General features: G+C 48.2%; 1 protein-coding gene across 3 annotated transcripts in view; it reads right to left on the bottom strand.

Annotated features, from left to right (window-relative positions):
* FGF1 (fibroblast growth factor 1) overlaps positions 1-12,356 on the bottom strand; it is a 466,028-nt gene that overhangs the window by 378,538 nt on the left and 75,134 nt on the right. The window contains exon 2 of one of the 3 annotated variants that reach the window (XM_078653065.1): positions 10,720-10,762. The exons of the other annotated variants lie outside the window; for them this stretch is intronic. The gene's annotated coding sequence lies outside the window, so the exon portion shown is untranslated. The remainder of the gene's footprint in view (positions 1-10,719; positions 10,763-12,356) is intronic. 3 annotated transcript variants of the gene reach the window in all.

The following is a 12,356-nucleotide window of genomic DNA, read 5'->3' as shown; positions in this document are numbered from 1 at the left end:
CAACAATGTTCATAAGTGTAACCCTTACATGTTCACATGTCTATGGCTGCACTGCCCATGTCTGGGCTGACAGACCAACTCCCAATTAATTTGAAGAAGGTGCGGGGCCTGAAACATGATTACGTGCAAGAATCGCCAGCCGTCTTTTGGCCACGCATGATAAATTATTCGTTTCGACCTAGAAGGATACTGCCGTCTTCCAGTGCCCGCCTCTTAACTAGCCTAATATCCTAGCTGGAGCAAGGAGGAGGCAAACGCATTCGTTTGTCCTCATTCAAAAGTGACAGGACTTGTTTTCATTTCTCTCTGGAGTGAAGATTTTAATTTTACTGCAGGGGAGTTGAAAGTACATGTGGCAGTTTGTAACTCACATTTCTGTTACAGCAGCAGCAGTCAGCAAAAGTTTTTGCAGCAGTCAGCAAAAATTCGATTTCCATAGAAAAGTCGCTGTTCATTGTAAATCGTTAACACTGATAATGTTTTAATCATGGCAGTCTCAGTGACAGGCTGGGCTTTTAGCCGATAGCCATTAATGGCTATCTCTTTCAATCTTATCTGCATTGTGAATTGTGGGGAACCGGAGGAGGAGAGTCTACTAGTCTCAGAACAACAATACAGAACACAAGAGGATAAGGGAGGAGAGGGAGAGAGTTACAAGGAGAAAAGGAGACCGGGAGAGAGAAAACGACAAAAAAGCAAGAACATATATAATGTAAGGTGGAAAGAGACACGAGCAAGTGGATAGATAATTGTAAAGTGGAGAGAAAGAAAACAAACATTTCTAAAGCCAAGAGCTCTGTTTTTAATGTGCTAAGACATATAAAGATAGCAATTAACACATTTTGGTTATATTCACCAGTGCTCTTATCACATTGAAGCTTGTTCTACTGGCTTTTAATGTGACAAACAGCGTGAAGATTGAATGCTAATTTTCAGACGCAAAATAGCCCCTCATGTGAGTGAATCAGTGATACTTCTTTGGTTAGTGACAAACCCCAGTCCAGCTATACTTTAAAGAAGTGGTAACAATGAATCTTGCAAACAGCTCTGCTGTCAAGATAGACTTAAAACGGGACAGAAAAAAGGAGGGGGGGAAAAGATGACAAGAAACAGCAAGGAAGAAGCAAAAGTAGAGAAAAATAAAATTGGTGTGAAAGAGCCGGTGGTGAAGGTAAAGGAAACATGGGAATTAATAGGAAATAAGATAAAAGGATGTTTAAGTAAAGAGGGCAGGAGACAGGATAGAAGAACGATGTGGAGAAAATTAAAACCGAAGAAAGAACGCAGGCAAAAACAGCACTGGCAATGCCAATAGGTCTGGAGTATGAATGAAAGTGCCTTTTGTGTCATTGATGGTTTAGGCCCTCAACAACATATCACATATGCACTCTATCACTCATGATTGAAATTATGCATCCATTCTCCATTTACTAACTCATTCTTGCATTCACCCTCTGACACAACCACAATAAAGCACACGCAAACTCATTATTTACAAGATAAATTAAAGAATACAAGAAGGAAAAAAAGAAAACATGCTCCAGTCTAAACATGGTAGGTATACGCTTATTGAAAAACAAGCATTTAAGGCGTGCTGAAATACCCTCAAAATAACCATGCTGGGGTTCAGAAACTGAATGAGCAATAAAAACACATTTTTTTCATTTATCTTGTCACATTTGCTGTGCTGTTCAGAAATAGAGGTCAAATGTCAGCCTATGTCTTCCAACAAATTACTACTTATTCTGTTACCTTAGAGACTGTTGTTTAGTTTTGTTTCTATCACTGCAAATTGGGAAGATTTTGTAAAATGAACTATCTGACAATCTTGCAGGGGTTTGGAGTGTGAAAGGAAAAGCTGTAGGATGTCAATTACTTTTAACACACAAGATTTAAATAACTGTAAATAAACTGTACAAATATTTCAGAATATCAGAAGTTAGGACAGCACAAATGAACCACATCATTTGTTAATTCTGAAGTGCAACGAAAACAAAGATTATAATAGGAGCAAATAAAAAAAAGACACTTGTTATTTGAAGATCTGCAAATGATAACTATTTGAGGAAACACAATCTCCACATTATCGTTCGTGCCTTATGCAGTTTTATCAGCAAAACTGCATATCTGTGCAAATTTAGTCACCATTTCATTAGAATATGTGCAGCCTAGTAATATATTTGTGAGTGCTCTAAAGGTGTCAACGGCTACATAACACACCCTCCTGGTGAGTGATTATGGCTCATTTGCCAAACTTGATCTTTGTGTGATGCTCTGAGGTGAATTTGACGATATGACTTCAGTGATGTAATAATGATGGCTGCACCCCACTCTGAAAATTGTTCCAACTCCACTTCATAGGTGTGTGGGTAGGGTGATGCAGTGACTGTGCCACCGGGCACCTGCACACTGTGCTTGCACGCACGCACCTTGAGGGCGGGCTCGCCCGAGGAGTTAAATAAAGGGGTCTTATCCCAGCACCCTTACTACTGTGTGTGTGCCTTTACTTGCTGCGTTCCATGCATGAGGCCTAGCCTCTGCGCAGCGTGTGTCTGACCAGGCTCAGATGCCACACTGGCGACAAGGCGGGTCCCACCCGCGCCTCGATAGTGCCTCGCCTACCTTGCTTGCCCCAGTGTCGGTGGTCGGGCTGGTCGCCGCCGAAGATCTTGACGTGGTGTTTGCGGTTTGCTCGGCCGGTTCCGCGTTTGCCGCTTTGGCAGGAACCCACCCCGCTCATCACAGCCGCCTGTTGCAAGAAGGTGCACCAGTGTGTGCATCCTTGGCGGGTGCCCACCCCGCACTGAGCCGCTGTCCACCTGCAGACGTCCGGGCCTGGAGCAGCGCCGTGACGGTGAGGCCAGCCCCACCCGCGAGTGTCCACGCTGGCTGTGCCGGATCCTCCAGCTGCAGCGGAATAAAGCCCGAGCCCCGGCGGTGGCAAGGCCCGGCTGCACTCCCACAATCACGTGGTCGAGCCGGCGGCCGGTGTGGAGAAGGAGCACCAAACTCGTCAGACTCGGTAAAAGTAGAAGTAGTTGACCCCACAGCGCGCGGAGAATGCACATGCATATGCCAGCGCTCAGCCGTGTATCCTGGCTGTAGCAGACAATTGGACTGGGAAAGGGAGTGTTGGCACACGCATCTTACTCTCAAACAGCAGATCTTCCCTCCCAGCAGGCTGTCACTACCATTAGCCACGAGGAGGGCAGTGCCTGTACACAAACACACACCATCGACTGTTGCTGCTAATTCCACAGGGGTCTCACGGTAGTGGTCGTTGCCACTGGTTGGAGCACCCACATCGCCAGTCTGCCCAAGCCTAGTAGCGGAAGCTCCATTAGTGGCCCGCGTCAGCCTGCGCCTAGCGGCCTGCCCTGCCGCCACCTCCAGTGAGCATTACTGGTGCACGAGCAACTGAAGATGAGTGGGCAAGACGCAAACGGAGGGGGTGGTGCCCCTGTGGCGCAACCGCCCATTCCCCGCACTGGCCCAGACTAAGCCTGGCCAGGCCATGGCTGCCCCCCTACCACCGTTCAGTGAACTCTCCGACCCTGCCACGGCGGCAGCACACTGGAAGTCCTGGATCGGCCACCTTGACCATTACTTCGTTGGCGTGCAAGAGACTGACGGGAGGGTGAAAAGGTCGCTACTCATGTGCTATGGAGGGGGTGAGCTGTATGATTTATTTGAGACACTGCCCAACACAGGAGCGGAAGACTACCATAACGGGCAGTGGCTGCTCTGAACAGGCATTTCGACCCCCAAATAAACCCCGACTTCGAGGGTTCAAGCTCCGTCAGGCAAGGCAAGGGGAGGTCGAGACCATTGATGTTTTCTACTCTTGCCTGCGGAAATTGGCGAGTTCCTGCACGTTGCCGGACCAGAGAGAGGAGATCAGGGCGCAAGTCATTCAGGGATGTCATTCAGTGAAGCTACGCCGCCTGATACTCCGACAACCGGGCATCACCCTGGAGGAGATCCTAGTCCTCGCCAGGTCTCACGAGATGTCCAACGCTCGCGCAGACGAGATGGAGGCGGCCCTCAACCGGCCTACGCCGCGCAGCCACGACCTACCGTGGTTAAAGAGGAGAGGGTTGACGCTATTCAGAGACGGCCGGTGGTGTCCAGAGGTCCCACAAGGCGCCCCAGAGGAACTCCTGTGGGAATTGCGGGCTGGATCACCCTCCAGTTGGGACATGTTTCACGAGAGGAAAGACCTGCTTCTAATGCGGAAAGCTCAACCACTTTGCAAAGGTCTGCAGAAGTGGCAGAGGGAAGACGAACGCCCCAAGTCAGCGCGGACCGAGAACAGCAGTGAAGCAGCTGACGCTCGGGGACCCGCTGGAACAGGCAGATGCCACCCCCCACAGGATTTGGCCTCGGAGTAGAAGATGATTATGTATTTTTCGTGTCGTTCGTCGGCCAAGAAGGCACGAGGCGCCGCCGCCACCCATGTGCACTATCACTGTGGCTGGGTCTCCCGTGAGTGCCCTCAGACACAGGGGCGTCAGTAAACATGATGGACCGTGATCAATATGAGCGGCTGTCACCGCGTCCCCCGCTCCTACCGTCCAAAGTGATAATATACACATACGATGGAAACGAGCCACTTCCGCTAAGAGGAGCCATGGAGGTTGAAGTTGCCAATGAAGGCTGGTGTCTCAACACAAGGTTTCATGTCACAGAAGGGAAGCAAGGAACTCTCCTCAGTTGTCACACCTGGAAATGTTTTTTTTTGCTAATTAGGTGCACTATCTGCATGCCAGTGAAATCCTCAGAGACTTCCCCATGTTATTTGAGGGCCTGGGCTGCCTGAAAGCGAAAACGTTCAAGCGGCACATCGATCCAACAGTCGAGCCCATTGCTTTGAGGCATCGTCGGGTGCCGTTCCATCTCCGCCCTCAAGTGAAGGAAGAGGTGGAGAAGCTGGAACCACTGGGTATGATAGAGAAGGTGTCGGAGCCCACCACGTGGGTGTCGCCATTGGTCTTGGTCCCCAAACCAAAGCAACGGGGAGCCATTCGGCTCTGTGTTGACATACGCCTTCCGAACAGGGCTGTGAAGAGGGAACGTTACCTCACACCCACCATGGATGACATCGTGGCCGACCTCACTGGGGCCGAGTGGTTCACTAAGCTAGACCTCAATGCCGGCTACCATCAGCTGGAGCTCCACCGTGACAGTAGGAACATCACAACCTTTTCCACTCACGTGGGGTTACGTCGGTATGAGACTGAGCTTCGGAGTGTTCTGTGCCGCGGAGGTGTTTCAAAATGAGATAAGGGAAATGCTCACGAGGCTGCAGGGTATTATCATTTTGAGCCATGACATCCTTGTGTTCTCTAAGACACTGGAGCAGCACCACGTGCATCCCAGGGCCTCCCTTCAACGGTTAGTGGAAAAAGGACTCACCCTGCATAGAGCCAAGTGCTCGTTCTATCAAGAGTCATGGACTTGTTCGGCTACTTCCTCTCCAGGGAAGTCCTCCGTGCTGATCCGAAGAAAGCAGCGGCCATACGGTCTGCCCCAAGGCCTAAGTTGCCCACAGAGGTCCGCAGTTTCATCGGAATGGCTATGTATTGTGGCCGATTTATTACCAATCTTGCGACCCTCTCCGAACCACTTCGCAACCTAACAGTCTGGTCAGCCGTCGGTCTGGTCCGTGAAGGAGGATCAGGCGTTTCATGCCGTCAAGGAAGCTCTCATCGATGACAAGGTGATGGCGTACTTTCGCCCCCATCGGTGCACTGAAATGGTGGTGTATGCAAGCCCCGTAGCGCTGGGCGCGGCCCTGATGCAAGAAACAGAGTCTAAGGAATGGGTCCCAACTGCATATGCCAGCAGGGCGCTGACCTGAACGGAGATGCGCTATGCGCAGATAGAACGCGAGGCCCTGGCCATCAAGTGGGCATGCCGACACTTCCATCTGTATTTGTATTGACATGAGTTTCGAGTGGTCACGGATCACAAGCCTCTCGTTCCCCTCTTAGCTGGAACCTTTTGGTTGGCTCCTCCCCGGATCGAGAGGTGGGCCTTCCAACTGCAGGCCTATCACTTTGATGTAATCTTTCATCCAGGTGTCAACAACCCTGCCGACTTCTTGTTGCATCACCCAGGTCCGTCTGTGTCATCCAGGCCACAACCCAACAAGGACTGCACCGAGGAGTATGTTCGGATGGTCTCCCTCGAAGCATGCCCAGTTGCGCTCTCGCTAGAGGACACTGGAAAGGTGACCGAGTCCGATGAGTGCCTTGTCAAGGTCAAGACCACGTTAGCCAACAGGAACTGGCGTCACTTCCTGGACGGAATAAGTGCGCTGACCACGGATGAAAGACTGTTCCGGCAACAGATGTGGACTGCGAATGAGTGAGCTCAGCGAGGGTCTTCATGGAGTTGTGCTACTGGGCACTACCCTCGTAGTTCCGAAAAGCCTGCAAGAGAGGGTCGTCCTTCTAGCGCATGAAGGACATCAAGGGATATCTAAGACAAAAGCCAGGTTGCGAAGCAAGGTTTGGTTTCCAGGCATGGATGCCATGGTCGAAGAGGTCATCCGCACCTGCCACTCCTGTAACATCACTGGAGGTGACCCGGCACCCCATCCGGTGATCACTGAGGACCCGTGCCAAGAGCCCTGGTCAAGAATGAGTCTCGATTTTGGGACGTTACCCGATGGCTGAAGCAACCTGGTTCTCGTTGATTCTTATTCCAAGTTCCCTGTGGTGGAGTTGGTGTAGTAGACAGCTTTTCAACACATCCGGACCGCACTTGAACACGTCTTAGCCATAATGGGGCTGCCGTAGGAGATAATGGCCCACCGTTTCAAGGAAGAGAGTTCTTATAGTACCTGGCCTCCCGTGCCATTCAACACCGCAAGATCACGCCACAGTGGCCCCCGACAAACGGCAAGGTATAGCGGTTCATGTGAACAATGAACCGAGCTCTCAGGATTGGAGTGGAGAAAGGTGAGGATGTCGAGCAATGCCTTCAGCGATTCCTAAGTGCATAACGTCAATCACCACACTGCACCACCCAGTGTGCGCCGGCTCACCTGATGTTCCAAAAAGGGCCGAGGGACAGCTTCCGTGTGGACCCCTCATGGAGTCCCCCTACTATGAATCCTGAAGCTGCCCAGGCACGGCAAAAAGCGACTAATGATAAGGCAAGCCAGGATTGCAGAGCGCGGCCGATGAACATCCGAGTTGGCGACAGGGTCCTTGTGAAAGACGGGTATCCTGGCTGGAAGTATCACACCCCGTACGTGCCGGAGGTGTGGGAGGTCATCAATGTGCACGGGACTATGGTGTCGGCAATGCATGGGCCTCGTGTGGTCACCAGGACACATCCTGGTTCAAGAGAGTAGAGAGTGGACCGGCGCCGGCTGACGGTGCCACTGGAGGATCAGAGGAAGAAGAAGGAGTCCCGCACCCATGCCACGCCCCAAAGAAGAAGAGTCAGGATCGGATGGAGAACAGCGAAGCACTGGGGTCGTGTTCCCTGAGTCAGAAGGAGGGGCAATGGGGTCAGGAACTGAAAAGAACTCCCGGAGCCAGAGGTATGGTCTCCGGCCGAACCCTGCCCCCAGCCAAAGGCTAAAGGACTTTGCGTGGTGGGTGAAGGACTGAGGTTGCAAAATGTGAAGGACCTTAGTATCTAAAAGATTGGAGGGGTGTAGTGACGGTGCCACCCGGCCCGTGCACACTGCGCTTGCACGCACCCTGGGGGCAGGCTCGCCCGAGGGGTTAGATAAAGGGGTGTAAGACAGCTTGGGGTCTTATCTCATTACCCATACTACTGTGTGTGCCTTTACTTGCTGCGTACAACGCCCGAGGCCTAGCCTCCACGCAGCGTGTGTCTGACCAGGCTCAGACGCCACAGGTGACAAGGTAGGGAGTGTAGAGCACATGGAGTGCAAGCCAGGCACTGCTAAGGGAGAGGGGAACAGGGGACAGAAAGATAGGGGGCAGATCGAGGGAAGGAATAGCTGAGGCCTAAGGAGGGAGATATGAGCCGTCCACCAATTTTGGTAACTGTAGGAGACCATGTAGGGGGCGACAGAGCCACGCAGGAAAGGGAAAGGCAGGGATCACAGAAAGAGAGAGTGGAAACACAGCAAAAGAGCTTTTAAAGTGAGAGAATGGAGGAGGAAGAGAGAAAAGGCAGGGCCGGACGGACACTTCCCCGGTGGGCTGGAGGCATTAAAGGCCATCTTGAGGCCCAAGGCAGTTGCTGGTGTCTCTGTTCTCCAACTGTCCACCCCCCCTCCCCTCCCCCCAAGACCCAATGGCTAACTACAGCAGGCAGAGGGGCTTAAAGAGAGAAACACTGACTAGGAGAACAAGAGAGGGAGTAGAGAAAATGAAAGAAGGAGAGAGAGAATCTTTGATGGATAAAAATAAAGAGCTATTTTTGGCTCCCTAGTCTGGCCCTGGAGAGATGGAGAGAGAGAGAGAGAGAGAGAGAGAGAGAAAGAGAGAGATGGCGAGAGAGAAAGAAATTGAGGGAGAGAAAGAGAGATGGAGGGAGGGAGAGAGAAAGGATATATGGAGAAATGGGGAGGGAGGAATGTGGAGAGAGAGAGAGATGGAGAGAGAGAAAAAAGTAAATGTCCAAGTAATAAGGACAAACATTTGGCCTTAAGCCCTGAATTTCGGGATTAGGAATAGCACGTAAACAGGCATGACTTTTAGCCTGTTTAGATAGCTGACAAGACACATTTCCCTTCACCGACCCATTCACCACATTCCTGTTGGGTAAACTGCTGACCTCAGGGAATAGATATACTTTCTGCCAGTAGATTGCACGGGTTTCACCATTTTAAGAACTGTAACAAGCATTTGCAATGCAATAGGTCTCGCAACTGCGAGTTTTGGAGCTATTGGTATTGTAAATGGCAATGCCTTTTATTTACGTGTTAGTTTTTACAACATCAATAAAAGGCATTGTCATTTACAATGCCAATAGGTTAAACTCTTGCAAATGCGAGACTTATTGCATTGCAAATGCTTGTTTGTTATGGCTAGGGATGTGGGGATAGACCAAAGGAGTGTGGAGGTAGGGGGTGGGGAATAGTATCTGAATTACAACGGGAGCAGCAGAAGAACTCTATTTAGAATTAATCACTCTGTGCTTGGTCTGTGCACCACACAGATGAATGGAAGTGACACCTGGCCAATTAGGAAGTAGCAAAAAAAGAGTAGCAATCAAGCCAACCGAATGGTAAGAATGGGTAGACTCTAAGACCTTTACTGTAAATAATACCCATCGCAGCAATAGCGTATGTGCATGACCTAAAAGTGAACATCCGGTGGTAAGTTTTAATCGGGCACCCTGCTCCAAAAATTAAACAAAAATGGAAAACTGTACAGTAATACAGAACAAATGCAAACAAATAATAGCCTAATTTCAGGAAACAGCTGTAACATAGGCCTTCTATCAAAAATGGAAAGACACTTGCAGTAGAAAGGGGATGGCAGCCACTAGCTGGTGGTTGTCCGGGAAAGAAATTTGTCAGGCACCGTAAGAACGCACACGGGGAATCTTGACGCCCTGCAGTAGTCGGCGGGATGGCAGGGTAGCATTCCACGCGTCAGTGGTAATTCACGGATGGTCTCCTCTTCACGGATGGTTCTGGCTGCTGAAAGTTCAGAGGATTGGGGTCACATTGATAGTGCTGTTGGTCTGCGATTTGAATGTCATCTTCCTGAGCAGTGCACATATACGTGTGGATCAATGTTTTAAGTCCTGCACATGCAGAAACCTAGGCAACACTATGCATGCCCACAAATTGAAAACAATATCAAATGAGCTCCCTTCCTAGCTCCTTTCTTTTATCATGTGTTTCCTTTGAGGCCCGCTTAGTTTGCTCGTAGTTTAGTTTGGCTGCACATTTAGGGTGCTTTGCCTCACACACACCTTATGCTTGGCACGTTTATTTTTGTCAAACTGTGGACATTACCTGTACACCTACGTGTTCAGTATAATGAAGATAATCTGTGATTCAACTGTTAATCTGTTATGTGCTACCTTGAAACCTTTACCCGCTCCTGTCAGGAAAAAATTATCCACAAATTGAGGTGTACAAACTGTCACATGTGTCAAGGTGCACCACTGCTCATCCCCATAAGGTGCAATCATTAAATAACTTATTTTAAGTGATATTTTTTTACACAGCTTTTTTCAATTTAACTGATTTCCAAGTACATCAACAAATTGTCCACAATATTAACAATAACACAAAAGGATCATTGTACACATTTCTCGTGTACCATGAAATGTAAATGTTATAATTTTCTCATGACTTTCTAATATTCGTGAATTCAACATGAAGTTTCCAATGCCATGTTCCCAATGCATTTTGGGAATCCCTTCGTCAAGGGAAACTCTACAAATAACAAATAATGCATGTATTTAACCATACTATAACAACAAAAAGTTCGAGAACTTCCCAAGCTATTTCATCATCATCATCATCAAGTTGACTCCATTAGTTCATGCTGTTGCTCAAGAGCACTTGCGTACACCATAAAAATGTGTTGTGTGTTGATGTTGCCTCCATCATAAACATATTCCCAAGTGAGTGCTCCACGTATCCCACAAAACATGGAGGTCTTTATTTCCATGCAACATTATTCCATGTGCCACAGCTTCACATCTAAACACCCATGTGCTGAAAACATGCCGCTTTAAGCAGAACACCTTAAACAAATTAAAACCTACCCGGTAATCACATGAACCAACAATATTGGTATTATAAGTTTCCCTGCAAAGCAAAAAAAGGTATCATTCAGTACCAGCCCTATAACTAGCGGGCTTTCTGTGCACGAAAGCTGAAAAACACTTACTCAAACAGCAGTCGATACAAGAGCGTTGCCAGTCAATCAAAAGCACTGTGTGCCGCCGTATTCTAAATAAAGTGACATGATTCACGAGTTAATAATGAAAAACGAACAAACATGACTCAATTTCTATCCTTTCGGTGACTCTCCAACTTACTTTTACGATAAACTGCTACTGCGTGTCATGCTTTCACATCCTAATTGTTCCAATGATCTGCCAGACTGTGATCTTGTTTAAATGAAAAGTGTACACGCTTCTGAACAACATGACTTAGTTGTCAACAGACAAGGAAAACACTCTGTCGCATTAAAAAACCAGCACCGCCTCTCCCCTACCTCCTTCACCGCCGAGGAACGGGAAGGAATGACTGCAAAAATGCAAAAAAAAGTAAAAAAATAGCCGGAAACGCGATAATGAATCCCGCCCCTCCCGGACTGGTGACCTGACTCATGGTTGCCATGGCGATATTTTTGAAAATACGCTTGCGACACCGTAAGTTACGTCACCCAGTCCTCGAGAGGCGGGATCACAGCCAGACAAATCATCCGAACACGGGCTTTGTCCAGTGGCAGGCCTCCGTTTGGCGAGGCCGGCCAATGGAAGAAGGGGCGTGGTTTCATGCCCCTTCTTGCTAACAAGAACTCTCGCCTGCGACAGCGCATGCGCTGCAACGCAGGCTTCGACCTAAAAAAAGAACCTGTATCTTCTCAGTATTACAGAATATGTCAGGAAAAGCTTGTCTCAAGATAAGACAAAACGTGCTATCAAATCAGTGACCAAAATAGAGGGAAAATCTTCTCTGAGGAGTGGTCAAATTCCTTAAATCATCATAAGTGACATCAAAGTGAACTAAGAGGTCTGAGTGCAACAGCAAAAGAAGCAAACAGCAACCTATACAGGCCATGTTAGACATCCCCAACATAGCCCCAAGAAGGCCGTATCCATGCACGATTGGAACGCTAAATACTAAGAAATTAATTCTATTTAGATTTCGACATCTGTCATTTACGTTACATGAAAGTCATTTATGACTTAAATTTGAATTTTGAATTCTTTTATTTTTAAATCTAATTTCTGTTATTGTTTTGTTTGTGGACATCATGGTTTTATTGAACGCTAATAACATGGATGATGGTTGTACATACACTTTTCTGTATGGAGCTTTCTACTGGGTTTTAGCTTGTTCCCATGGTGCTACAGATAAAGGATAGGAGAAAAATAGACAGATTTGACCAGGATCGTGCAATTTTGTCAAAGTTAGGTAGGGGGGGGGGGGTCAAAATTGGAATTCAGGTGACTTTAATGACTAGAAAAGATCTGCTTCCCTACACAGGATTTTTTCTTAGCGGTTGGGTTTTATTTCTGTGCCTTTTCATTGTGTTTTATCTTTGCTTGTTCTCTTTGATAGAATTAAATCCACTGCTCTGCAAGTTTGATGGGTCACTTTCCATGGGTAATCATATCCTTCCCAGCAATTCAATGTAGTTTCGACATTTAATTTGAAAGATCAGACTTGT

This window comes from Lissotriton helveticus, chromosome 7, assembly GCF_964261635.1.
Source record: "Lissotriton helveticus chromosome 7, aLisHel1.1, whole genome shotgun sequence".
Lineage (NCBI taxonomy): Eukaryota > Metazoa > Chordata > Amphibia > Caudata > Salamandridae > Lissotriton > Lissotriton helveticus.
The sequence above is the reverse complement of the archived record's forward strand: the minus strand, read 5'-3'. Positions and strand labels throughout refer to the sequence as shown.